The 27,744-nt window shown below is 33.5% G+C and overlaps 1 long non-coding RNA gene across 2 annotated transcripts in view; it reads left to right on the top strand.

Moving 5' to 3' along the window:
* The first annotated feature begins 217 nt into the window (after nucleotides 1-217).
* LOC143249808 (uncharacterized) overlaps nucleotides 218-27,744 on the top strand; it is a 52,582-nt gene continuing 25,055 nt past the window's right edge. The window contains exon 1 of one of the 2 annotated variants that reach the window (XR_013027971.1): nucleotides 218-372. This is a non-coding gene — a long non-coding RNA (uncharacterized LOC143249808). Of the gene's footprint in view, nucleotides 373-2,604; nucleotides 3,915-27,744 lie in introns of those variants that run through there. The other variant, XR_013027960.1, reaches the window with a different exon arrangement.

A 27,744-nucleotide genomic window follows, 5' to 3' on the forward strand; every position in this document is an offset into this window, starting at 1 on the left:
TCAAGAACAATTAACTTTATTTTCGCGAAATCGTATTATCTAGATTCGAACTTGTAGTTACTGGTTCAAGTGGACTCCTTTTTCTCATGTTCAACACAAACTTTATTTTTTGAAGTGATACAAAAAACAATCACTATAATACATAAAAACGTTTCTACTGTCATATGAAAGAACAACACTTTATATAGCTACTATACATTTTGCTGCTGCAGTTGAAAAGGATTGCGCGAACGTAGAAAGCTAACCATATAACTCATTGCTTTCAGTTAAGAATACCCCTAAGAGCTAGTCGTTCTTGTGTGTACTTATGTATCGATTACCCTGTTAATTAATAATTGTTATTGAGTATCCCAGAAGCTCTGCATGAAACAGGTATGCAAGATGAATAAGTGCTTATACAGAAACGTGTTTGTGTGAATGTTAAATCCAAATCATTGTATTCTTCATGCTACAGTTTTTATAAATGTTGAAGGTGAAACGTTTAAAGGTATGTACAAGAAATCGTGTGAAGAGATGTATATGTAAAAAACAATCACATTAACTTACAACCTTGATATGTCCATAGGTTTATCGTCACATCGTTAAGGGGATATCTGCATTAGACGTATCTGATTTAGCAGTGAAAGACTAGAGGGAAGGCAGCTTGTTATCACCACCCACCGCCAACTTCTGGGCTACTCTTTTACCAACAATTATTGGATTTAACCGTCAAATTATAACACTCCTAAGAATGAAAGGGCGAGCGTGTTTGGTGGCACGGGGATTCGAATACGTGGCTCTCACGTGTCCATGTCGAGCCACGTTATGAGTAAGAGTTTGTGTTCAATGCTTCTGAACTATAGTCTATAATTGTTATCTATAGTAGGACAATAACAGTTTATACATACATACATATATATATATATATACACATTCGTATCCCATTAATGTAATTTATGATTATTTATTCTGAATTCTAAAGTATGGGTGAACAATGCTTATTTTTCGGGACAGTGGTAGGTATCAGCTGATATATCTGTAGTTTAAACTACATATTTATATATTAGATCGTTTCAGTTATACATGATTGCCCAATTTAAATGAATATTTAACTGAAAACGTAGATCCTTATTTATGCACAAATATTAGTGTATACTGTATAATTTTATTTAGATATAGATATTTATATCTAACGTGTATCAAAATGTATTTCTGCAATTTGATTTCTTGGTATATTGTATTTATCATGTTCAACCACAACGACCAAGTCAGAGACACCATGTTTCAACCATAGATAACTGTCCCTAATTTTAAACTGATTACCAGACGAAGGGCAAGAAATCAGCAACACCCTCAGACTACACGGCTACCCTTAAACGAATATTGGGAATGACTTTTACTTTTATAATGCAACTACAGTTGAAAGTGCGGAGCTGGTTCAGCGGCATATGACAAGCTCGAATCTTGGACCTAGCGATTTCCAGTCCTACGCATAGACCATTAATCCAAACACGGCCCTCGTTTAACATTTGTTTAATATGAAAGTAGTATATTGAGTTTAAAATTTAACACTGTGACTGTTTTGGATCTAATTTAAAGCTATTTTTAAGAGCAGAATGTTAAAAAAAATCCAAAATATGAAAGGCATACAAGGAAGCTTTTCCGATAGATTTGTCTCCAGGTTACATTTTAATGTATTTACATCTAACTGTTTCCAGGTGACATTTTTATATATTTACATCTGTCTCCAACTAACATGTTAGTGTATTTACATCTAATTGTTTCCAGGTACATGTTAGCGTATTTATATCTAAATGTCTCAAAGTGACATGTTAGTGTATTTACATCTAATTTTCTCCAAACGGCATCTTACTGTATTTAAATCTAATTGTCTTCGGGTGACATGTTAGCGTATTTACATTTACGCTAATTGTCTACAAGTGAAATGTTAGTGTATTTACTTGGAATTGTCTCTAAATGACATGTTAGTGTATTTACATATAATTGTCTTCGGGTGACATGGAATTGTCTCTAAGTGGCATGTTAGTGTAATTTCAAACTTTTAAATTTCATAATTTTTTTATAGAGAAATAACGCAGCTTCCCTTAACTTTACTATTTCCAAATAATACAAGAATGGTATTATCGATCTCGAGACGAATCATTGCAAAATGCCTCTGATATTGAGGAAATATGTATCACTTATATTTCACAAGATAATTATTTTACATTAAATAGTAATTCATTAATATCAGCTTTTAAAACCAGTATACGAACTGGTATACCACATTTAATATATGTGATAAAATATACGATTAAAAAGTCTTGTAAATTAAATACTGAAATTCATGGATATAAATTTTTACCGTAACAGTAAAAAGTTTTGAAAGACTGATAGAGTAGAGTGGATAAATAGATAGATAAGCTGATAAATTGCAACCACAGTAAAAATTATTTTACTAGGTTTGATGAATCAGCGGACTTATCATGCGAATAAATGAAACTTTTCTCTGGTGAAAGTTTTAAATCATCACTCGTGCACGGGAAGTCCTTTCTTATAAACTGTGGCCTCTTGTGTATGTGCAATAAAAGATTAACCATTTTTGAAATCGCTATCTTACAGATATATGTAGTTATGTTTTTTAATAATATAAAATGTGTCAGAAAGAAATTCTGTCTACTATAGATAAATAAGAAACATACAACTGTCGAGTTCTGGCTAAGTTTTTATTCACCTTAGATAAAGGGCGTGAAACGACAAATGGTTAACGTATTGTACGTTGGGAACGAATATTGTACACTGTCGTTATTGGGAGAGCTTTCAATACCGAGGAGGATAAAGAGAGTGATCTCGGTGGCTAAAATGGCCGCTTTTCGGGGTTCTTGGTAATTATAAGAGCATTTAGGTAGCTAGAAAGGCTTCATTCAGGTCTGAGGCTCTCCGAACCAAACAAACTTAGCTGAGTTTGTAGAATATCCGTCGATCTGTGAAGTTGTGTCATTAGCTCAAGATGTGGAACATCCGTCTCTTTAACAGGTTGTGCGATTAGTTAAAGTTGTAGAATATCTGTCTGTTTGAGAAATTACGTGATTAGTTCGAATTGTGGAACATCCGGCTGTTTGAGATGTTATGTCATTAACTCAAGTTGTGGAACATCCGTCTGTTTGAGATGTTGTATGATTAGCTCAAGTTGTGTGATTAGGTCTGTTTGTAGAACCTCCGTTTATCTAAGGGGTTGTGTGATTAATTCGCGTTTAACTTTTATCAGTTATACTGGAGTGTCACTTGAAATAATCGCGAATGTGGCATAAATATTTTTGAATGCCCAGTTTCGTCTGTAAGAATTGTGGGACGTGTAACTATGAAAGGCACCCTGGCGCACCAGGGTAACTGGAAATTATGGCCTAGAGCCTACTGCAGTAACATTGTATTATGTTGTCCGTAAAAACTGTTAATCAAATCTATAGCTGTCCTACGTTTGTACGTACTGTGTTTCTAGCACTATGGCAGAGACGGTAGTCGCCTTCGTTCTTGCTACATAGCTTAATAAGAAGCAGATACTGCAAAAAAAAAATGTCTTCCCTTACAGAAGAACCGTTTCTTGGAACACAGAAGTAAAGAAAAAAAATACCACAATAAGAAATCAGTTTCTCTCACAAGCCAGTCAGAACACATTAGCGGTTTTACACTTTGTCCAATGGTCATGAGGGTTTGATACAGAGATTTGTATCATGCAAATAAGGTGTATACGTTTCATAGGACAATTAAACGATGGTTGAAAAACTATGTGGTGCTCCAACTTATTTAACTTGTGGTGATACATCAGTAATGGCCTACAAAAAACCAGCCGACGATACAATGCATCTCGCCAATAGATGTTTTAATGACTTATCTCACGTATTGAATGCAACATGGCAAGTGGTTTAAGGAAGCTGGTAAGATAATCAGCAGGAAAAGTATAGAATTAGATTGAATGAGAGAGCTTTATATATGTGTATATATATATATACATGTAAAGTTTTGTTACTATAAAGTTATTCTCATTAGTATATCGTATATGTACCATATGCAGTAGATATAAATAAGAAATAGCCAACGACTGTGTGTACTTACGTATAGTGATAGTGTTTTAAAATATACTCTCTTAAATTTAACACAATTACTGCTCCATCCAAATCATACCATTTCCTATTATTAAGAATGTGTATATTTGTGTATGAGTGTAGGTGTTTGTAATATTTGTTAATGTATTTATAAAACTAGGTAATCAGATAAACGAGAAAAAAGCAACTCAAACCGTTACAGCCAGAACACATCTGAAAATAGTTTAAAGTGAAAAAATATAAAGAGTAAACTTAACAAAAATTTCATGTTAGCACATAGTAGAAAATCGTAATATATGCCTCGATGTTTTTAAGAGAATACGTGATATAAAGTCATGTGAGACATAACTGTATATAATGTGTTGCTAAAATGACGTATTTTTTTAAAGAAACAGAAAGTAGTTTTTCAGCGTAAGACAACTGTATGGATAAAACTTTCTTCATAAAGTCGCTATAAACCTTTATTTTGCTTTCAATTCTTCTATTATATGAGGTATTTCTGTTTTGTTTTTTTAGTTAGGTTTGCTTATCATATATGCATCTCTATTTCATTAGCTTTCCTATTCACAGATACATATTTGTCAGAGTTCGTTTCTGCAGATGTTTCTCTTCACAGCCTCATTACCTTCATGGTAGATTTCTACTTAAATAGGTTTTCTGTTTGCAATCACATTGCCTGATATATTACTATTTCAGTAAAGTTTATTTTCCTAAACACATTACTTGGCAGAGTTCCGTTTCAAAGATTTTCTGCTCGTAAACATATCTCTAGGAATATTTCTATTTCAGGAATCTTCCTATTAAAATCACATGTGTTTAGAGTTTCGTTTCACTATCGATATTCGGTATATTTATATAGCAGTATATTTTCTGTCCACTCTCACATTATCTGATATAAATCCCCTTCAACATTTCTGTTCATAATCACTTTATATGGTAGAGTTTCGCCTTAGTAAAACTATGATTTTAGCTTTTAGTATCGAAAGGTAACAAAAATACGCTCAGAAAATTAGAATAACGGCACCAAATATCAGTCAGATGAAACAAATTACTTGTGTATGGGTTATAGGAAGACTGGCACGTCCTCTCTATATTTTTAGAATGAAAACTGATTTCATAAACGTGGAGCTTTTAAAAAAATATCATACGAGTTTTAAAACTGTATTTATTTATTGAAGAAAACTTTTGGCTATCACAGGTTTTCTATAATCGTAATAAAACACTACGGATTAACCAGTGACGTTATGAAAAGGAATCATTATTGACTAGAAACAATAGAACATTTAACAGTTTGAAGTAATAATCAGATGATGTCCAAAACTATTAATTAATTAAGTAGATGGACCACCTAAGCAAACATTAACATTTGATAATACATTTCTTTTGTTGCTGCTTAATATCTACTAGCCATTGAAAACTTCTAATACTAGACCAACTCAATAAGTTTTGACCTTACGCAATAAATCTATTTTTAAGAGTGGACAAGTTAGCCCTATTTAAAATTATGAATTTCGTAGCTACCACGTGCTCGCTCTTTCAGCCGTGGAGGCGTTATAATGTACGACGAATCCCACTATTCGTTGGTAAAAGAGTGGCACAAACGACTAGCTGCCTTACCTAGTTTTTCATTATCAATTTAGGGACGACGCAGACAGCCCTCGTATAGCTTTGCGCGAACTTCAAACCAAACCAATCGTAGTCAGCGAGCCGAGTTCGAATTTCCCAGCAATGTAGTCTGTAGATATGTTATAAAGCAATAGTCAACTTGGTAGGGCGGATGGCTTATTTTAGGAGGCTTTCCTCTGATCAGTTATCCAAAATTGAGGCAGCAACAGATCTCCTTGACAACCATAAATATAAGGACATAAATACGGTTTGGTAGCACCTCCGAGTCGTTAAAACTAATGAACTTACGAAAGTAATAATCGAGACTTTAACCTTAGTCATTTTTGATATTATGTAGTTACTATTAATATTCTAGTATATATATATATGCCATTTTTGTTCTTTAGCTCTAACCACAGTGTCCAATTAAAAGCTGCTATAAAATCAGATTTTGTCATATATAAACTGTGAGAAATGTTGTGTAATGAAATAAACTCGTTTCATCGCTGATATGATAATACAAATAGTATTGTATGTTTTATTAATAAATAATTAAATTGTAGAAATAGCATAAAATTACGCATATATAATAACGAATGAAAGAGGAAGGTGCTATCACATTAATAAATATTTGAAAATGAAATATTTGTGCACTTATTAGTAGAATAACAAACACATGCATTCATACGTACAGAAGTAAGGGCAACTAAACAATGAAGCAAACAATCAAGAGACTTACTAAATACAAAGTCAAGCTATCATTTAGAGTGAGACTTACTAAATACAAAGTCAAGCTATCATTAAGAGTGAGACTTACTAAATACAAAGTCAAGCTATCATTTAGAGTGAGACTTACTAAATACAAAGTCAAGCTATCATTTAGAGTGAGACTTACTAAATACAAAGTCAAGCTATCATTTAGAGTGAGACTTATTAAATACAAAGCCAAGCTATCATTTAGAGTGAGACTTACTAAATACAAAGTCAAGCTATCATTTAGAGTGAGACTTATTAAATACAAAGTCAAGCTATCATTTAGAGTGAGACTTACTAAATACAAAGTCAAGCTATCATTTAGAGTGAGACTTACTAAATACAAAGTCAAGCTATCATTTAGAGTGAGACATACTAAATACAAAGTCAAGCTATCATTTAGAGTGAGACTTACTAAATACAAAGTCAAGCTATCATTTAGAGTGAGACTTATTAAATACAAAGCCAAGCTATCATTTAGAGTGAGACTTACTAAATACAAAGTCAAGCTATCATTTAGAGTGAGACTTACTAAATACAAGGCCAAGCTATCATTTAGAGTGAGACTTACTAAATACAAAGTCAAGCTATTATTTAGAGTGAGACTTACTAAATACAAAGTCAAGCTATCATTTAGAGTGAGACTTACTAAATACAAAGTCAAGCTATCATTTAGAGTGAGACTTATTAAATACAAAGCCAAGCTATCATTTAGAGTGAGACTTACTAAATACAAAGTCAAGCTATTATTTAGAGTGACTCATTAACTTACGAAAAATTATAGATGAACAGCCGGCCGGACAGTAAGAAGGCATTTCGAAACTGATATTTACTCCCCTGATCTAATTATATCTTTTAAGAAGTGACATTTATGTCTATTATTTTACGCGAAATTTTCTTCGGTGAGAAGTTTTTCACCAATTTACTCACGTGTGATTGTTAATCTCATAGAGCCTCTTATTTTGGTTTTGGTTCGATTAGGATTATGTCGTACATCGCACTTTGAATACTAATCTCATAGAGCCTCTTATTTTGGTTTTGGTTCGATTAGGATTATGTCGTACATCGCACTTTGAATACTATTTTTTGATATCAATGACTATTTTTTGCCAAATATCGTCCTTGAGTTATTGTTATTTTGTTACTAATATCGATTATTGGTATGTTTCTTCTCAGAAGTGACTAGAAGACGAATGTGATTGGTTTTTTTACTATCATCAATTTACTATGTGTTTTATATGTGAGGAATATATACAATATATTGGATTTGTATATACCTACTTTGAAAAGAAGTAACGCTTATTTTGTTTGAATACCAAATCCGTCTGAAGGGACCTTTCTTGGTCTGTCTGGTGGCAGCTCGACTTGTAACCGGTGAATCGTGGGCTCGAATCCCGTCATCTAAACATGCTAACTATTTCAGCCGTGAGGGTTGTAATGTTACAGTCAATTGCATTATTCGATTAAATCAACTCAAGAGTTGGCGGTGGGAGATGTTGACTCGCTGCTTTTCATGTAGTCCACCACTTCAAAATTATGGATAACTAGCACAAATAGCCCTCGAGTAGCTTTGCACAAAATTAAACAAACATTTTAAAAATCTGATACAACAGTGCACATTTACATATTCACAAGATAGGAGTAAAACTTTCATGCGTGTCAACCGTTCTGCTATCCTGTAATACGTGAGTTATAAAACGCACGCAATGCAGTCCAGAGATACGTGAAATTCGCCTTTGTAACACCTTTACTAATATGAAAACATAATTATAAATCTAGGCTTTTGTTTACCATGAATGTAACATTTATACAGAAACCTATTTTTAAGAACATACGTGACTTATGCTTTTATAAATAATATTAACATAATATCGTTGTATTGTTGCATGTTTTTGAACACAGTAAACTGTAAAGTATGTAAACGAATGACAGTAATTAACTCTTTTACATATATCTTCATATCTATTAACAAGTAAACACAGAAAAAATTAAAGCTTTTAGCTTGTTATCCATCGCAGGTAGACTCTAGTAACACGTACTTGTCGAATTGAATAACTTTCAGCCTCCACTTGTAACAATTCTGTAACAATAGAAACACGATGTGTAGTTTTACGTGTTTATTTATACACATTAGAAACAAACACATTAGAACTTTCTAAAATAGATTAACGTAGTTCTAACACGGGAAGCTATATGATAAAGTATCTATACTTAATATGATACATCCAAAGGTGTGGTAGAAAGACTACAAGGCTAGTTTATGTATTCATAATCTCATTTAGTCCATCATTTGTCGCCGACTAAACCACCGCCTCGTTTCCGAATGTCCTGTCTCCTCCGCCTCACCCTCTCATCATACAGTTATCGTCAACCGCGTGTTACTGATACAGCACGTGCACGGCTTTCGGGAACGCGGCCACCGGTTTCCCTCTCGTTGGTTGCTCCTGTCGTACGCCGGTACTGAGTCACCATTCTAGTCCCCTGTGGTCTGAACTCCTAGTGACATTAGATTAATTTGCTCGGTGAGAGGGAATTGCTGCGTGGATTTAGAATTAATTTATAGCTCTTAACTGATCTTTAGAGCTCGTTAGAACTTCGGTTCCCGCGCTGAAGTGCGGAATCATAGCGAGGGAGATGTCTATATCACTCACTCTCTGCACCATCAATATATGCTATATTTATAGCGAAGCCAAACGGAATCTCTCCCGTAAGACGGAACAGAATAGCATCGTTCGAAACAAACCTATTGATGTATAGATGAGATGAAAACATATATTTCCAAAATTCGAATTATGCAATCAATAACAGTTAGTTAGATATATGTTAATATTGTTAAGCATCTCATTTGGTTTATACTAAAGCATAACTTTATTTCACTTATTCCAAGGTAATTAGATAGGAGACAAAAATTCCGGTTACAAATTACTGCTGTGTTTGATATAAATGTTAATAATATGTAATATATTAATTGTGATGGAAATGACCTTACAATGTAGTATTGGAAACACGTAGCCTTTAATAACCATTCACATGCTAGTAAAGTTTACGAGCATTAGTTGATTTTTTAACATACATCTTTACATTGAAAGTTGAAATGAGCACTTTGTAAACAAAACAAAATTTCAATTCCATTTTTCTAAGCTTTCTGCTTTACATTTTCAAAGCGTTTAAACATATAAACATAACAGTATATATTATTCATAGACATGTTAAAGGTCTATGAAAATATTAGCACGTCTCGGGACATGACAGGTGCGTGTATCTACAGGTTCTATAGGGAAAAGGTTTTATAGAAACTTAACAATGTCACAATAAAGCTTTTATATGAAACATTAAACTAGCAACTCAGTCCTATAACAATCTGAAGACAACAATCGGTTTACTTGCAAATGTTCCAAATAATAATATTTGATTTTTATGGTATTAAATTTGTTTTGAAAATCAATCTTATAAATTTTATTGTGTTCTTCAAACTCCTCAGAAATTTAAATAACGAAACTTTTATTCCTTTACTTGACTTCAACATTTCTTTTCTTTTTGTTATTGGTTATGTATCGAGGCTTAACGAACATGTAACTCGTGTTTCGTTTTGTTTTGTATTTCGCACAAAGCTACACGAGGGCTGTCTGCGCTAGCCATCCTTACGTTAGCAGTGTAAGACTAGAGGGAAAGCAGCTAGTCATCAGCACCCACCGCCAATTCTTGGGCTACTCTTTTACAAACGAATAGTGGGATTGAACGTTACATTACAACGTCCCCATGGCTGATAAAAGAGCATGTTTGGTGTGACGGCGATTCAAACCTGCGACTCTCAGATTACGAGTCAAAGGCCCCAACCAGTTACCTGGCCATGTTGGGCCCAACTTGTTGTGCTAAGTGTTTTATGTGATAAGAGTCGAACCTATAACTGAAAAATATGTATAGTCATAAGTTTTATGCCATAATATAAAAGCTACAGAGAACAAGGAACTTTTTTTAACATTTAAACGTAGAAACCGAACACTAACAGCAACGTTTGAAAGTGATTAACAGTTATTAAAACAAGTTGAAATTTAAGCACGAGGAGCGGGAAACTGCGTGTTGTATGGCAGTGTTAGCTGTTTTGAGAGATAGAATTTGATGTAAATATTAACTGACAAAATTATATAGCAGTTCAGTTAACTGTCGGCTACTGATTTAATTTTGGTTTGATGCAAATATTAACTGACAAAATTATATAGCAGTTGAGCTACCTGTCGGTTACTGATTTAGTTTTGATTTGATGCAAATATTAACTGACAAAATTATATAGCAGTTGAGCTAACTATCGATTACTGCTTTAGTTGTTTGTTTTTCTAAATATATAAATCAGTATTATCGGGTTTATTAAAACTAATACAATGTTAGATTTCTTAGGCATCACTCAAGGTGTGACATACTGTCTATTACAAATAAAATTACTATGGTTGAAGAAAACCTTTGTTATATTATTATAATTACGAATGCATTTCAATGCCTAAAGTAATGAAATACTCTAATAATAATAATATGTGAACGCTAAAAGTAGCATACACACTGTGTAGCGTGTTATTTAAATAAACTAAAAGTAGCACACACACTGTGTAGCGTGTTATTTAAATAAACTAAAAGTAGCACACACACTGTGTAGCGTGTTATTTAAATAAACTAAAAGTGTTATTTAAATAAACTAAAAGCACACACACTGTGTAGCGTGTTATTTAAATAAACTAAAAGTAGTAGCACACACGTGTTATTTAAATAAACTAAAGTGTGTAGCGTGTTATTTAAATAAACTAAAGTAGCACACACACTGTGTAGCGTGTTATTTAAATAAACTAAAAGTAGCACACACACTGTGTAGCGTGTTATTTAAATAAACTAAAAGTAGCACACACACTGTGTAGCGTGTTATTTAAATAAACTAAAAGTAGCACACACACTGTGTAGCGTGTTATTTAAATAAACTCATCATGATACACCAAGTCTTTTTAATTTTTGTTTCTGTTATCACAGCAATGTACTAAACACTCCTTTTTTCCTTATGCTTACATATTATTATTATTTAAGATTATTCTAGCCAAACATATATTTACCTAACGCGAGAATTAAAAGGTATTTATCTACAAAACACAATTTAAATTAATAGGTAAAGTTTAGTATTGTCAGCTATGGCCTGTTGCTTAAAAACCCCGTAGCCGAAAGGTTATCTCAAAGTTTGAGATTTTATTGAAAGTTAATATTTCATTGGATATTTAGTATATAAAAAATCATATTACATTTTTAAAGATTTCTTTTTTTAATAACGAGATACTGAGAAAAATATATTCAATATTCTATACACATACACAAATATATATTATAAAAAAAGAATAAAATTATGCATCTTACGTACATGTATTTATGTTCGTAATGCTCAGTAACGTAACAATAATGTGTTACAAGCATATGTGTAACATACCAAATACATTAGCTATTGGTTAAATTAAGACTTTGCGATCACCAAGACGATTAATACACAAACACTATATATCGTATTTCGTCTCTATTTTTTACATAAATATTAAATAATTGTGTCATACACTTCCTTTTAGATTTTGGTCAGCTAGTAACGTACAGAAGTTGTGTTAGGATAGGAAGACTTTTTTAAGGTGTACATTACAGATTAAAACTTTATCTCAACTGTTATTATTTGTTTGTCGTATCTTTCTCTGATTGGCTAAAAACCTTTCTTTTCAATGTTTGTGGATACGAAATATATATATATATATATATGTATAGGGTTCTTAGCAATTCGGTTTTCTGTTGTAAAACACGTTTCGTGAGTTAAATTTGGAAGTTTGTACTTTGATATTTTGCTTTATAGATAAGGAAATAGTTATTTTTGGTGTAATACTAAATACGTTATACATTTCTTGTTGTTTCCGAAAGCTGCACAAGAGACATTTGAGGTAAACCTAATCTGTTTTGAAGAGCTCTTACACTCGTGGGAACAATATGGTTGACGTCCTATGGACCAGACCTTTGTATCTATCCGTTCATTCTCAGCGAAGCGAGTTGTCTTAAATCAAATCTTCTAAATAAAGAACGGAGCTATGGGTCGTCGGACCGATTTCTTTCATCGGAAATATCAACGGTGATGCCGCTGCTGCGGGGATGGAAAAACTCGTTCTTTAGTCTGGAATTAACAGGCTTGTTCTCGGCTTACAGGTTCACTTTGATATTATCCTGATCAAAATTATTATCGGCAACTTTTCAAGACTGTCGGCAGAGAAGACTTTTTTTTTCTGTTTCTCACGTGAAGAACTTACTACCAAAAATGAACATCTGCTAACACTTTAGAACTATATCTATACATATCAGTTTAACACTTTAGAACTATATCTATACATATCGGTTTAACACTTTAGAACTTTATCTATACATATCAGTTTACACTTTAGAACTATGTCTATACATATCAGTTTAACACTTTAGAACTTTATCTGTACATATCAGTTTAACACTTTAGAACTATATCTATACATATCAGGTTAACACTTTAGAACTTTATCTATACATATCAGTTTAACACTTTAGAACTATGTCTATACATATCAGTTTAACACTTTAGAACTATGTCTATACATATATTAGTTAAACACTTCAGAACTTTATCTATACATATCAGTTTAACACTTTAGAACTATATCTATACATATCAGTTTAACACTTTAGAACTTTATTTATACATATCAGTTTAAAACTTTAGAACTATATTTACACCTATAGTTTAACATATTACAATTAATTTTACATTTACAAATTTGTCAGACTCGATTTAATATAATTAAAACATGTGGTCATATAATTGTAGTAGTGCGTCGCAAACGACGTGGAAAAGTGCGTACGTTTATATCACAGATTTCTTTATATTTACGTGTACTTAACACACGTTTATGTTACGGGAATTGCGTTATATAATGCATATTAACACGTTTCTATATTAATTAGGCTAATATAATGTGAGAAAGTTATTCATTTATAAACTTATCATTTTTATAATCATGCAACTAATAAGAAAGATATCCAGCAAATATCAAAATGGCAGCGCTTCAGCTGTTTAAGCAGTTTGATTTTTGTGTCTACCCTGTATTTGTATTTACTAATCATCCAAACTGAACGAAATACAATGTCCAAACCATTATTTCTAATTATCAGTTGAAATATCTTAATTAATTATAACATTTCATCGCCTTAATATTGTATTAGAAATGTCTGGAACGTTTCAATATTTTGTTAATGTATTTCTATATTTATCAGCAGGTCTGTTGTTACATACAAAGTCGAAAATCTGAAAGTAATGTGTTAGTGGAGAAACGCGTGTTTCTCAACTGCTCTTTAACTTCGTAGGTATACACTTTGTTCTATATATTTCTATAGTTATAAAGCAATTGTTAACATGGCTTTAAAATAACTACGTGGTCAAATACATGGGTATTTTTCTTTTATGGCAATTTTAACATTTCCTATGTATTTTCAGAGTTTCTCACGTTGTACTTCTATTTGTTTGATTTCCGATCGTAATGTTCTTTAAATATATGTTAAATTACATATTAATTGACCCTTTTTATGTACAGACTACATTACCTTCAGGGAAGTATTGAAAAGTCACAAGTTACTTACTTTTCATCATTTATTCGACTATATTTATTTAAGTGTACATTGACTTCATATTATTTTCATTATATTTGTAACTAAATATCCCGTCTTTTCTAAATTATAATAATGATTGCTTCACTAATATTACATGTGTTACTTAGAATAAAAAACTGCTCTTTACGCAATAGAAAACACCTTGAACTAATATTAGAATCTCCAACTATTTGCGCATTATCGACATATAAAGGAACCCTTTTTCCCCACTTAAAGCCATATAAATCTCGACCCAGTGGACTGAAGCTGATACGCAACTTGATACCGTACTCTTATAATGGATTTTGTTATACAGAATATGAACTGCCTGGGCGCCACTTGAAAGTGATTTAGCTTAACACTGTCCTCAAAAAATATTTCTGTGTTGGAGTTTTTTCCCCAAGTATATTTAACAACAATAAAGTGTCACAAATCACTGTATTATCCTTCGTTTCCATATATATATATAAATATATATTTATGTGTGTATAGTTGTAGGTTACAGTCAATTACTATTTAATTATTCCATAATACGTTTCCTTTAGCTTTTATGTTAATCATTCCACGATACGTTTCCTTCAGGCTTTGTGTTAATCATTCTACAATACGATTCCTTCAACAGACATGGAGCGCATAAGGACTAACATTCTTTTGGTGTCACACCGTACTTTAGCTATGGATATAAAAAGCAAAAGCTTGATACCCGTACCTTTAAAACTCGTGCTATAACAATGTTCAAAATATAAAACTAATAGTCACTGTAACATGTGGGTTTACAACATGTGTAGGAGTATGGTGGACTACAGATTATATCAAAGTGCTAAGAATTAAAGAGCAAAAGTCGTTTCACAGAGGTCCGAGTTAAAAGTAAAACTCTGAAACTGTCGACCAAGCTCGTCTTCAGTCGTATTGAATCTTTTCACAATTCGGAGCTGAATAGTCATACTCATGCCTTAGAAAATCCATTTACTTTGAATAAAGAACTTCAGTTGACTGATCCATAAATATAATGAACTCGTTCTTAGTGTTAAAGTGCTCATAAAGTGAGAAATATCTCATTCTTTTTTGTGACTGAAAAGAATACATTAAGAATGATAGTTTAAGATGTTATTTATTACTTCAACAATAAGTAATACCGTTTAACAAATTTTGCTATTTTTAAACAAAATCGATAAAATACAGGCAGAGCAAAATAAAAAAACCAAAGCAAACATGGATGTGATGAAAGGTCAGATCCTTATTTCGAATATTTGTTTCAAGAGCGCCCTCTTCATAATAAATATGTAAAAAACCTTTACCCCCTATTATCTTAATATATCTACATATATTAATCTTCCACATAAATAGACATATTTAGCTATATGGTTTTAGAACTAAACGGCACGGTATGACGTTGTACAGACGCGCGATTATCTGCTTACTTGAACCATTAGATTCGGAACTAAATAATTAATATATAAATGGTATTCCATACCGTTTTAATACTTAAAGCACAAGACACAGAACTGAATATTTATTTTGTAAGTGATGTTCCATATCGTTGTACGGTGACTGAACTTTTTGTATTTTAATCATAAGATTGATTTATAATTGGTATTGACAGAACTTTCAGCATTTTAAGCATTAGATACGGAAATGAGGTATTAATTTACAATTGGTATTTCATATCGTTATAAGGTGACATAAACTTTTATTATTTAATAACAAACTAAACAATTAATTTGTAAGTCGTATTGCATGTCGTCAGATGCTATACTTTAAACACTGAACTTTAAGAGTTGTGTTACAAGTAACAATACTTAACTGTATACGAAATCAGTACATGTACTCCTAAAACGCAAGCAAAACACTTCAAGAGCGCTGTACGATAAAAAACAGAGCTGATTGAAGTGTTGTAACGAAAAATCTTATTTTTTACAAGCGTTTTTAATAAAAGTTTAGAGTTCGAAAATGTTTTGGATAGAGACCTTGTTTTGTAACTTACCCATTACAAGCAAGTTCATCGAATATGATTTTTATTATGCAGACAAAAAGAAAATGTGTATAATTTTGTTACATTACAAGCCTTGTTCTCAAACCAAAAATACATATCATACCACCCCCACAGTGGCACAGCGGTAAGTCCGCTGACATACCGCTGAAATCGAGGTTACGATACCCGTGGTGGGCAGAGCACAGATAGCCCATTGTGTAGATTTGTGTTTTATTTTAAAACAAACAAACAAATAGACATATTACACTTTAAAAACTAAAATAACAGCGGTTTATTACTCGTCTTTTGGGGTGATTTTTTAAAATTTCATGTGAGGCCTTCTAATATGTTATTTTATATTAACGGTGACATTATAACATTGTTGAATGCTCTCCATATATGTCATTCTACACCAGTTTGTTTGTTTTTTGAATTTCGCGCAAAACAACACGAGGGTTATATGCGCCAGCCGTCCCTAATTTTGCAGTGTAAGACTAAAGGGAAGACAGCTAGTTATCACCACACACACCGCCAACTTTTGAGCTACTATTTTACCAACGAATAGTGGGATTGACCGTCACATTATAACGGCCCCACGGCTGAAACGGCTAGCATGTTTGGTGTGATATGGATTCGAACCCGGGACCCTCAGATTACTAGTCGAGTGCCTTAAACACCTGGCCATGCAAGTCCTAAAAGAAAATGATTGATAACTTCTAATCAGAGCAAGATACATATGTAGCTGATAATTTGAAATTAACACAGTGAATAATGTAGCTAATTTGATATACCTGTCTAATTGGAGTATACTAGGTTCATCCAGCTTGAGAGAAATACATTAGTCCTAAAACTCTCTATTAAGCGAATATTGCAAAATAATCCTTATAATAAATTAAATACATATATTAAAATAACATGAATAACTCTAATTTACAGAATGATCACTATATTGTGCTTAAATGATTTTGGAACCTCATCACATCGTTACACCCATTTCACCACATCGCAACATAATTTTCAGTGCAAGAGGTTCCGTTGTAAGGCTGTCATAGTCAAAGCACACAAATCCTCCATGTATGCTTTCCATATTTTTTCTAGTGTACAAGCAAAGCGATTTTCTAGATTGACAGAAACCCATAGGCCTTGCGACATGACCAGCTTTTCTTTGTGTATGAAATATAATGATAGAATAAATATCCGTTTAATTCCCCAGATATTTTAGATATCCCACTGTTGAATAGGAGGTTTATACAGAAGTCTTATCTAAGGATACCTATATCTTATTGCCCTTGTTTTCAGGCAGAGCCCTTTCTTGATCATGTTGCGTATTGTTGTCGCGATCACATGCACAGTTTTAGCCACTGATATTGTTTGTGTGTGTGTGTTTTCATTTAGCAAAGCCACCTCGGGCTATCTGCTGAGTGCACCGAGGGGAATCGAACCCCTGATTTTAGCGTTGTAAATCCGTAGACTCACTGCTATATTGGCGGGGGACCCAGTGATATGTATACTGTTATAAGACGTCCTGCATTTCTTTCTCAGACTGGCGTATGAGTTACTGTACTGCTTTTTCTGGATGGTTCCGGTGTCCCAAGTTGATCTATATTCTTTTGTCTTCCAAAGCCATTCAGCACAAAGTATACCCTCATCTTTAAAATCCTAATTACCCGATCTGAATACATTTTGTGATCCCAGTTTATGTGTCGGAAATGGCTGTTTTCAGCATCATCGAAGAGCCAAACAATATTAAAATGTAGTTTTGTTTCATTCTGTTACACAACAACTTTATATTGGCTGTTATTGTCACATGCGTTGCTTTTTAGGAGATTTAAATCTTTTTAACAGAGCGTACTCGTCACTGTATATATCAAACATTTAAGCAATAATATTAATAACTTAACATTTAGGAAATATAAAATCTGAAGCAGGTATTGTGTGTAACAAATTTTTTTTCAGTTATTTCTGTAGAACCTTGTGGAAACTCCACTTATTTTTATTAGGATGATTACGACGCTCAACATGTCCTTGTTAAAATAAAGTATGTTTTTTATTGTTGTACAATAATATAACTGATGCATAATGAGAACAGAACACGTTGTTTTATATTTAAATAATTTCGATTATCTGCTCTGAAGACACTGTATATTCAACTGAGCACAATGTATCCGATGTTCAATAAAGTAAAGTAGTATGCCCGGAGAATATTAAAATATTATGGTTCTTATTGGTGTGGAATAACAAGTCTAAAGAACACGCAAAAATACTGTTTCGTTAATAGAGAATAACATGTGACGAGAGCGTTACAAAATACCACTATAGCCCTTGTTTGTTTAAGATTACTTAACCGAAGGGCATCCAATAACGAAATTGCTTCTGCTGGTATAAAATCACAAATACTGGGAGCACTTCTGATCACTGCTTTCTCAGATGATGTAGAATAACACTTCTGGAAAGCCATTCATGATGTCAGGAAAGCACATACGTTAAAAAACACATTGTAAACGTATAACCGAAGTGCTTTTTAACTGTAGTTTATATTGAAAGAAGGTCCATCTTTCCAAGGCACTCAGTTAATAAAAACAAGTCTTTTTATCGCTACGCAATAATGCATATGCAGATAATTCAATGGCATTGTTATTTCTAGTGGCGAAGTATAAACTGAATGAATGGCATTTAATGTGAATCTCTGGTATAGAAGGCGTGGCATGGCCAGGTGGGTTAAGGCGTTCGACTCGAGGGTCGCGGGTTCGAATCCCCGTCGCACCATACATGCTCGCCCTTTCAGCCGTGGGGGGCATTATAAAGTTACGGTCAATCTCAGTATTCGTTGGTAAAAGAGTAGTCCAAGAGTTGGCGGTGGGTGGTGATGACTAGCTGCCTTCCCTCTAGTCTTACACTGCTAAATTAGGGACGGCTAACGCAGATAGTCCTCGTGTAGCTTTGCGCGAAATTCAAAAACAAACAAACTGGTGTAGAATGACATATATGGAGAGCATTCAACAATGTTATAATGTCACCGTTAATATAAAATAACATATTAGAAGGCCTCACATGAAATTTTAAAAAATCACCCCAAAAGACGAGTAATAAACCGCTGTTATTTTAGTTTTTAAAATGCAATATGTCTATTAATTTGTTTGTTTTAAAATAAAACACAAAGCTACACAATGGGCTATCTGTGCTCTGCCCATCACGGGTATCTAAACCTCGATTTCAGCGGTATGTCAGCGGACTTACCGCTGTGCCACTGTGGGGGAGGTATGATATGTATTTTTGGTTTGAGAACAAGGCTTGTAATGTAACAAAATTATACACTATCACTTTGATTCATGTAGTTTCCCATTATCTTGCTACGTTTCTAATAGTAATTTGAAATAACGAATTTGAAGACCTCAGAGCGTATTTTTAGTCATTAATGTATTCTTTAAAAATAAAAAGTATCGTTGTGTGATCTTATGCAAAAGTCTTTGATAATATTGTTTTTCGCAAAGTTTAATCTCAAGTAAGAAAGAGGGCGCCCTGACTGAGTACAACCCAAAAATTCATTTCATGAATGCTATTTATATTAAAAAAATAAAAAAACAGAGTCATATTATTCCTACTGGGACAGTAGCAAGTCTCCTATTTTACATGCTAAAATCTGAGGTTCTATTCCATGCGGTGGACATATAGTAACACACTGTGGCTTTGCTGTAACTCAAGTAAACAGTTTCTATTAAATCAATTTAATCATCCTGAGACCACATTGTTCTGTAAAGGAATGGTGACAATAGATGTTCGTTTCAAATTATAACTCTTTTAAAGTTCTTTCTTTTTAAATATCTCTATCTTATCCTTGTTTATCATTAACTTTTGAAGTCTGATCTTTCTAGCTTTTTGTTTTTAATTTTTAAATAGGTGTACAATGTTACTTAATAAAAACCTTCTTGCTTAATTGAATAATAGTTAAGAATAAAATGTAAAAGAAAAAGTAACTTTGTTAGCCGGAAACATAACTATACCCAAGGGCTTCATATCATTGTGTTTTAACATACTTTTACCACGTAATTTTATACGTTTCAATTGTACAATTCTACCACATACTTCCACCAGACCATTTCACAACGTTTCAACCGTATATTTATACAACATGTTTTTTTACCAGATAATTCTACAGCGTATTTATTTGCTATTGCATCATTATCCATGTCACAGTTAAAGCTTATTTCTAAAGTATATTTTAGCAACTTAAAAGTGATAGTAAAAATAATATAATAATATGTCAAACCACACTCTATTTTCCATTAATTGAAGTATAACTGTTTCTGTGTGGAATAGATTAAAGTGGAGAATTGTGAATTTCATTCATTTTATCCAAGTCAGTATGCAACACCTTCAGGTTTACGATTTTTTTTTAAACACAGTTTCATTAATCGTCTCTTGTTTCCAAAGTTGATTGCCCCAGCATGGCTAGATGGTTAAAGCACTCGCTTCATAATCCAAGAGTTGCGGGTTCCACTCCCCATTACACCAAACGTACTTGCTCTTTCATCCGTTGGAACGTTATAATGTACGGTCAATCCCACTATTCGTTGGTAAAAAGAGTAACCCAAGAATTGGCGGCGGGTGGTGATGACTAGCTGCCTTCCCTGTGGTCTTACACTGCTAAATTAGGGACGGCTAGTGTAGGTAGCCCTCGTGTAAGTTTGCGTGAAATTCAAAAACAAACAAATCCAAAATTAATTGTAACTTAGTATCGATTGACACTAAACCCATGATAGAAGAAAATAGATTAATTTTGGACTCTCTCTCTCTGGGACAATTGTCACTGGTCATTTTAAATGCCAGTTTAGTTTAAATATCTCGTGATTTAATGATCATTAAGTTAACGAAAATATGATAAAGAAGATAATCTAATGAAACATTTTCAGAGAGCAAGTTTTTGATAAGTTTATATGCTACATAATTAAACGTTTGATTCTTGTATTTAGCTATCAATCAATTTAAATTATGGTGGCAAAATAAACCCTTTATAATTTGTTTGTTTAAGAGCTATTTAATGTGTGTCCGCAACAAGAAATCAAACCGCGGATTGTAGCCTTTTAAACCCGTAAACTGACCACTGTCTCATCGGATTGGGCTTTTATAACCCCGAAACAGATATGCACTGTTTTCACGAGTCCCCCTTGTTATGACAAAAGAATAAACATTTTTCTTACAAAATGCTGAATTTTATGTGTGTTAAAAACTGATTAATGGATATTCACACCTGATCTATCGCAGAAACATTCATTTTGTATGGACGCAAATTTGTTGGGTTTTTTTTACAACTTTACATGTTAACTTAAACACACGTCTTTCTACTTCTTGAAGAGGCAGTTAGAAATTATTTTCTATTGTAATGATGTAATATCCTCTTAAATAAAACTTTTCTTTTGTTTAAACGAGTATTACATTCACTAACTTGATTTGTTAAAAAAAAAACTGGCAAAACGCTATATAACCCTAAAATTCGTGTTTTCTATATGTTTGACACCACTTTCTATTTCGGCCCAGCATGGCCAGGTGCGTTAAGGCGTTCGACTCCTAATCTGAGGGTCGAGGGTTCGAATCCTCCTCGCACCAAACATGCTCGCCCTTTCAGCCGTGGAGGCGTTATAATGTGACAGTCAATCCCGCTATTCGTTGGTAATAGAGTAGCCCAAGAGTTGGCGGTGGATGGTGATGACTAGCTGCCTTCCCTCTAGTCTTACACTGCTAAATTAGGAACGGCTAGCGCAGATAGCCCTCGTGTAGCTTTGCGCGAAATTCAAAACAAGCAAGCTTTCTATTTCACCTATACGGTCCTCATGTTGAGCTAGTTTAGTTCAGCTGGCACCTGCTGAGTCATATTCACCTAGTCTTACGCGCTAACAAGTTGTGGCACTGGGTGGCGTTTAAAATCAATATAATTATTTGGATAATACGAATACAGTGTATTTTTATTACATTTTTTACATAAAATGTATCTATCGATATATTGTAAAAAACACAAAATTGGATATAAAAGTATATTTATTCTTGCATGCTTAATAGAACATTTGAAAGCACTCATAAGGAAGCATGTGAGCATAAGTAGTCAAATTTATTCAATCTGGTCTCTCCTACTCGGGATACAGTTCGCTCATGGTGATTCAAAGTTTCTTTACTTCAGAGCATCGAAGCACATAATTGATTCAACAGACAAACTGGTGCCATATGGTAGTAGATGGAAAGTAGGTGGTACGGTTGACTCCATACTTTAGCATTTAGTGAGTAACAACTAGTAAAGCCGTCGTCTGTGCCTGCAGTCTTGCTTCATGGCTAGCACGACGAAAATCTCTACTGCAGGTCGGTCTCCTGGAAAATCACAAGCCCAGGCCCTAATCGAATGGATTATGGTTGACGCCTGTGGTGAGCCCGTGTGTTACTCCCGTGGGATCAACAATATATTCACAGTAAACACTCCGCACATGCAGACAAGTTATAGTGTTATAGAGTAAACGATACATTGATGAAAAGTAAAGAAATGTGTGAGAAGAGAATGCAGCCTAAGGGATATGTATTAACTCATACGGTAAATGTTTCACCTAGTTTTCCAGGAAGAAAACTAATACCGATTTAAATAATTCCGCGTTGTATAAGAGGTTTACAAAGAAACTAGTTACCTCAATTCTTCTTTTAAGATTTCTTCAAATTCCCTATCTATTTGTCTGTCTACATAAGTCCTATATAAACTGTTATCGTTAAAGATTAAACGAATTAGATACTGGACCAGGGAGATTATTTGTTTGGTCTTTAAACATGTTAGCTCTCTGGTCCGATATCTCACTTGTTTGATCTTTAAATGAAATAATTTATTGAAGAGAGAATATATCTTAATTATTTTATATGTAGAGATATCTTATGTTACACATTACACATGGATGTACGATAAATGCTTTACTGTAGTTAGATATTTATATATATGCACGTATTAGTTTATATTTTACGTATTACATACATATGTACAATCGAAGTTTTGCCATAGTTATATATATGAATGTATACGTGTGTGTTTTGGTGTGTGATATTAAGAAACGCAGGTACCATCATATAAAAATATAGAAGTCCCATATAAAATGTGTTTAAGCTACATGCTATTTAAAAGTTACTTTAAAGAAGCTCGTAGTTTGTTATAAAAAAAAAAGAATACATTTCAATTACAATCATTTGTTGGAATAATTAAACTGAAAGCTATGAGAGTTTTCTCTTTTCTTCAAGACTAGGTTTCATACATAGATCACGTAAATTGCAAGAGGTGAGCCTATCGGCAATTAATATCGATTTTTAAGAATGAGCCTGGCATGGCCAGGTGGGTTAAGGCGTTTGATTTGTAATCCGAGGGTCGCGGGTTCCATTCCCTGTCGCACCAAACATGCTCGCCCTTTCAGCCGTGGGGGCGTTATAATGTGACGTTCAATCCCACTATTCGTTGGTAAATTAATAGCTCAATAGTTGGTGATGGGTGATGATGAATAGCTGCCTTCCCTCCAGTCTTACACTGCTAAATTAGGGACGGCCAGCGCAGATAGCCCTCGAGTAGCTTTGCGCGAAATTCAACAAACAAACAAAAACAATGTTAGCGCCATCTGTGTTTTACACGAAGACGTCAAACCCATTGAAAGGTGTGTGCTACATTATAAAAGAAAGAAGGCCGTATTCTGATCAGTTCTATCTTTCGGTTCCACCATAAACGATTTCGTTCTTGAAAAAATCAATAATCACATCCTTTAACTTTTTTTTATTTTATTAAACGAATGGTCTAATTAACGAAGTCATTTATAGAGTTAATTACCATTAGCGAAAACTTCTATATTGAATGTGGTTTTTCTTGGCAATTAGTTGACAATGAAGATTTTTTATTGAATTGCTTATCAATACATTACTTTTTTGTTGTTGTATTCAGCGTAAACAGGGACCTTTTTTCGCAAGAACGTTTCTAAGATCAAGTCTAATAAAGGCTAGAGAAAAATTTTTTTCTCGTTTTAATGAAGCTTTATATGACAGACTGCATGTTATATTTCAATATGTTTCAATGAAGTTTTTTTTTAAAACATTCTACATTAAATATGCCGGTACTTTTTGTTTGCGTTTTTTTCTGTATAACGTTTCGTAATTTCTTGACGACACTTAAAAGTGAAACGATGTTTCTAAACACCGTTTGTTGTACAAGAAAACTGAAACGTCGTGAACGATTACCCTTAGCATTTGTGGCTCGTGAAAGTTGGGCCGTTTCGCTTATGTTAGTTACGGTGAAATAAATTAGAAATTCATTTACCTTGCCCCTGCTTTGAGTCCTACAGATTTATTATACGTGACATTTAGTTCTGCCATCGTGATGCTGTAGATTAAGGCGGAGCTCGAGATAATATCCCACCATGTGATTCTCGTATTTGCATGTGTTTAAACATATTGCAAATGTCGGTTCTGTTGTAGCGTTACACTGTATCTCAGGTGAGGTTTCGACTGAGCCTAAAGCGTAACGACAGTGGCTGGGACCCAGCGGGGAGACCAGCAGTGGGAGGTCCTCTTTCCCCGCCTACTAAAACTTGTTCTACGTTTACAGCGTACATTATGTACCAGCTAACTAACTATCTAGGCCTTACATATTGAATTTCTGATTGAATTCACTCACCTCAGTTTACGTGTTGGAAAAATAATGGGAAACTTTTATACAAAACCAGTAACACATAAATGTATAACATAAACATTATATGTAACCACCTGAATTAATTCAACAAATCTAACCTAAAAATGCCCTAGTGAATGCCTGATAAAAGTAAATTTTTACTCCTCAGCATGTTTTGTAATTCTATACTACAAAATTGTAAAGATACTTAGATATGAAGAAACGTGGAACAAAAAACCCAAAATATCACAAATTCCCTTTTTGGCTTTGTTGTGGAATCAATGAGTTTTCTAGTTTCAAAATTCTTCAGTTTCTTTAAGTTGAGATTTTATTTTGATATATATACTTGCGTTTCTTTTACGTCTGTATTACGAAAGAGACATCACACACCTTGTTTGGATCTCTCATTAGGACAGCAGTAAGTTTACGGATATACGATTCTAAATTTCAGGGTTCGATTCCCCGTGGAGTGCACAGCATATAACCAAATATGACTTTGCTCTAAACAAACAAAAACTTATTTTTATAAGCTAAGTATTTATACGTTATATATTTGCTCGTTAAAACACATAGAAATGATCACGGACTTATATGTATTTTTAATCAGATAATTTTAAATTTTAGTATGAAACCATAGAATAATGTAAAATGAGAGATTATCTTATACTTACTAGAGTTGTTTTAGAGTTAGTACATGAGAAAGGTCGAAGAAAATGTGGGATTACTGTACACGTGCCTGATTAAGATGAAGCAACTTTGTAATAATAGATTATGCTGTAGTTCCTCATCTCCCGATGGGACAGCGTAATTCTTAGGGTTCACAACGTCAAAATCATGATTTTGTTTTCCTTATTTGGACATGGCAGGTAATCTGATGTGGCTTTGCTGTAAGAAAACACACACACTATAGTTTGTTTTGTTTTGAAATTTCGCGCAAAACTACACGAGGGATATCTGCGCTAACGGTCCCAAATTTTTCAGTGTAAGAGTAGAGGAAAGGCAGCTAGTCATTACCACCCACCGCCAACTGTTTTACCAATGAATAGTGGTACTGACCGTCACATTATAACGCCCTCACGGCTGAAAAGGTGAGCATGTTTGGTGTGACGGGGATTCCAACCTGCGACCTTCGGATTACGAGTCAAGTTCATTAACCACCTGGCCATGCTGAGCCTCACACTGTAGTCTCTACGAATATGGAATTATCTTATCCATAGCAACAGGCATGTGATAAATTACTACACAAATTGTATATATATTTTAACTTCTCTTTTTCAAATTTTAACCATTTATAACAAAAATCTAAAACAAATATTCTTGACTTGACTGCTGAGCTTTGATAAAGATACGTTTACTTCATTGCTGAGCTCTGAAAAAAACCGGTGTGGTATGGCCAGGTGGTTAAGGCACTCGACGTGGGAGCGCTATAATGTGACAATTAATCCTACTATTCATTAGTAAAAGAGTAGCCCAAGAGCTGGCTGAGGGTGGTGATAACTAGCTGCCTTTCTTCTACTCTTACAGTAAAAAATTAGGGACAGTTAGCACAGATATCCCTCGTGTAGCTTTGCGCGAAATTCAAAACAAAACAAAACCCCTTTATTTTAATAAACATATGTCGACTTCATTCATGAGTTCCAGAAGAATCTCTTTAGTTTAAGAAATGTATGTGGCATTTACTGCTGAACTCCGAGAAATGTTTTGACTTTTAAAAAATAAAAAATGTGTGGACTTTAGTGAGGAGCTACGAAGGAACTTCTTTGCTTAAAACAACAACATTAAAATATTCAATTATTACTCTGAAAGTTCAAGTATACATTAAGGTTTTCAAATCTTGTGCGTAAAATAAAATATGTAAGTTGAATTTATTTTTTTATTTTTTTTACATGATAGCTCTCAGAGTTTGTTTTTTCTTATTTGCAAAGACGTGCTGTTTACCTTGCGCTAGTTGTTGCATTTACAGAATTCGTTTCATTGGTCAAATAAATCCATTACAATTATCAGTATTATTATTTTTAGAAGTTACGTTTTAATACCGAAAGCTGGCGAAGCTTCAGAAACCAACAGGCCTACATTTTTGATAAAAACCTACTTAACTGCAGAGTTTTTTCATATTCTTTCTAATTTATTCATTGGGCATTCAAAATTAGATATTTTGTCTCCCCCACGTTATCACTCACGAAGCTTTTTATCACTGTCAGGACTCGTGAGTTCTGACAGAAACCAGTAGGCCTAAAATCATTGCACATTTTGGTCAGTTTTGTTATAGATTTCATTTAATTTTCGGTGCTGTTAGTAACTTCAGCAATGATGTTAGATGCTAAATAAAATAACTTACTTGATTCACTGTAAAAAAAATATAATTTTGTGTCATTCAGATTATTTTTTCGAGTTGTAAGTAAAACAACTTTATGCCCTTTTTTGTTATTAAGAAAGTATTTGAATAAAGTAGGCATTATTCGCTGCTTATTGGGCCTGACCGTTTACTTTTTAAACATGTCTTCTCTACTATAACACTAATTTAGTTGTTTTAAGAATCTTATTGGTTACATACATTATAAGTGCTATAATACTCTCTTTTTAGGGATGGCACTGACGCCTGTATTAAAGCAATACAAAAGTCATCTGGAGTTTTTCTCTACAAAATCATTATAAGCTAAATATGAAAAGCTATCTTACGGTCTATCTTCGGTTTGTGTGCCGCTTTTCAGTTATCCAGAGCGTCTCAAACTCGAAAATAGGCGAATAACCAAAACAGAGATTTCTTATTTTCATCCATTATCATTTCTCTTCATTAAGCCTAGAGCCTACCTAGTTCAAGAAGTAACTATAATTTTATCATCATTTGTTCGAGCAAAATATTTTTCACGACCTTTGAGTACCTATTTAATTATAAGTCTATGCCAAATGTTTTATTTAACTCTTAATTATAGTGTAAACGATGTCATTACCAGTTGCAGCTAGCTTTCTGATAGAAATCTGGAGTTCCCCCG

This window comes from Tachypleus tridentatus, chromosome 1 (assembly GCF_004210375.1).
Source record: "Tachypleus tridentatus isolate NWPU-2018 chromosome 1, ASM421037v1, whole genome shotgun sequence".
Classification (NCBI taxonomy): Eukaryota; Metazoa; Arthropoda; class Merostomata; order Xiphosura; family Limulidae; genus Tachypleus; species Tachypleus tridentatus.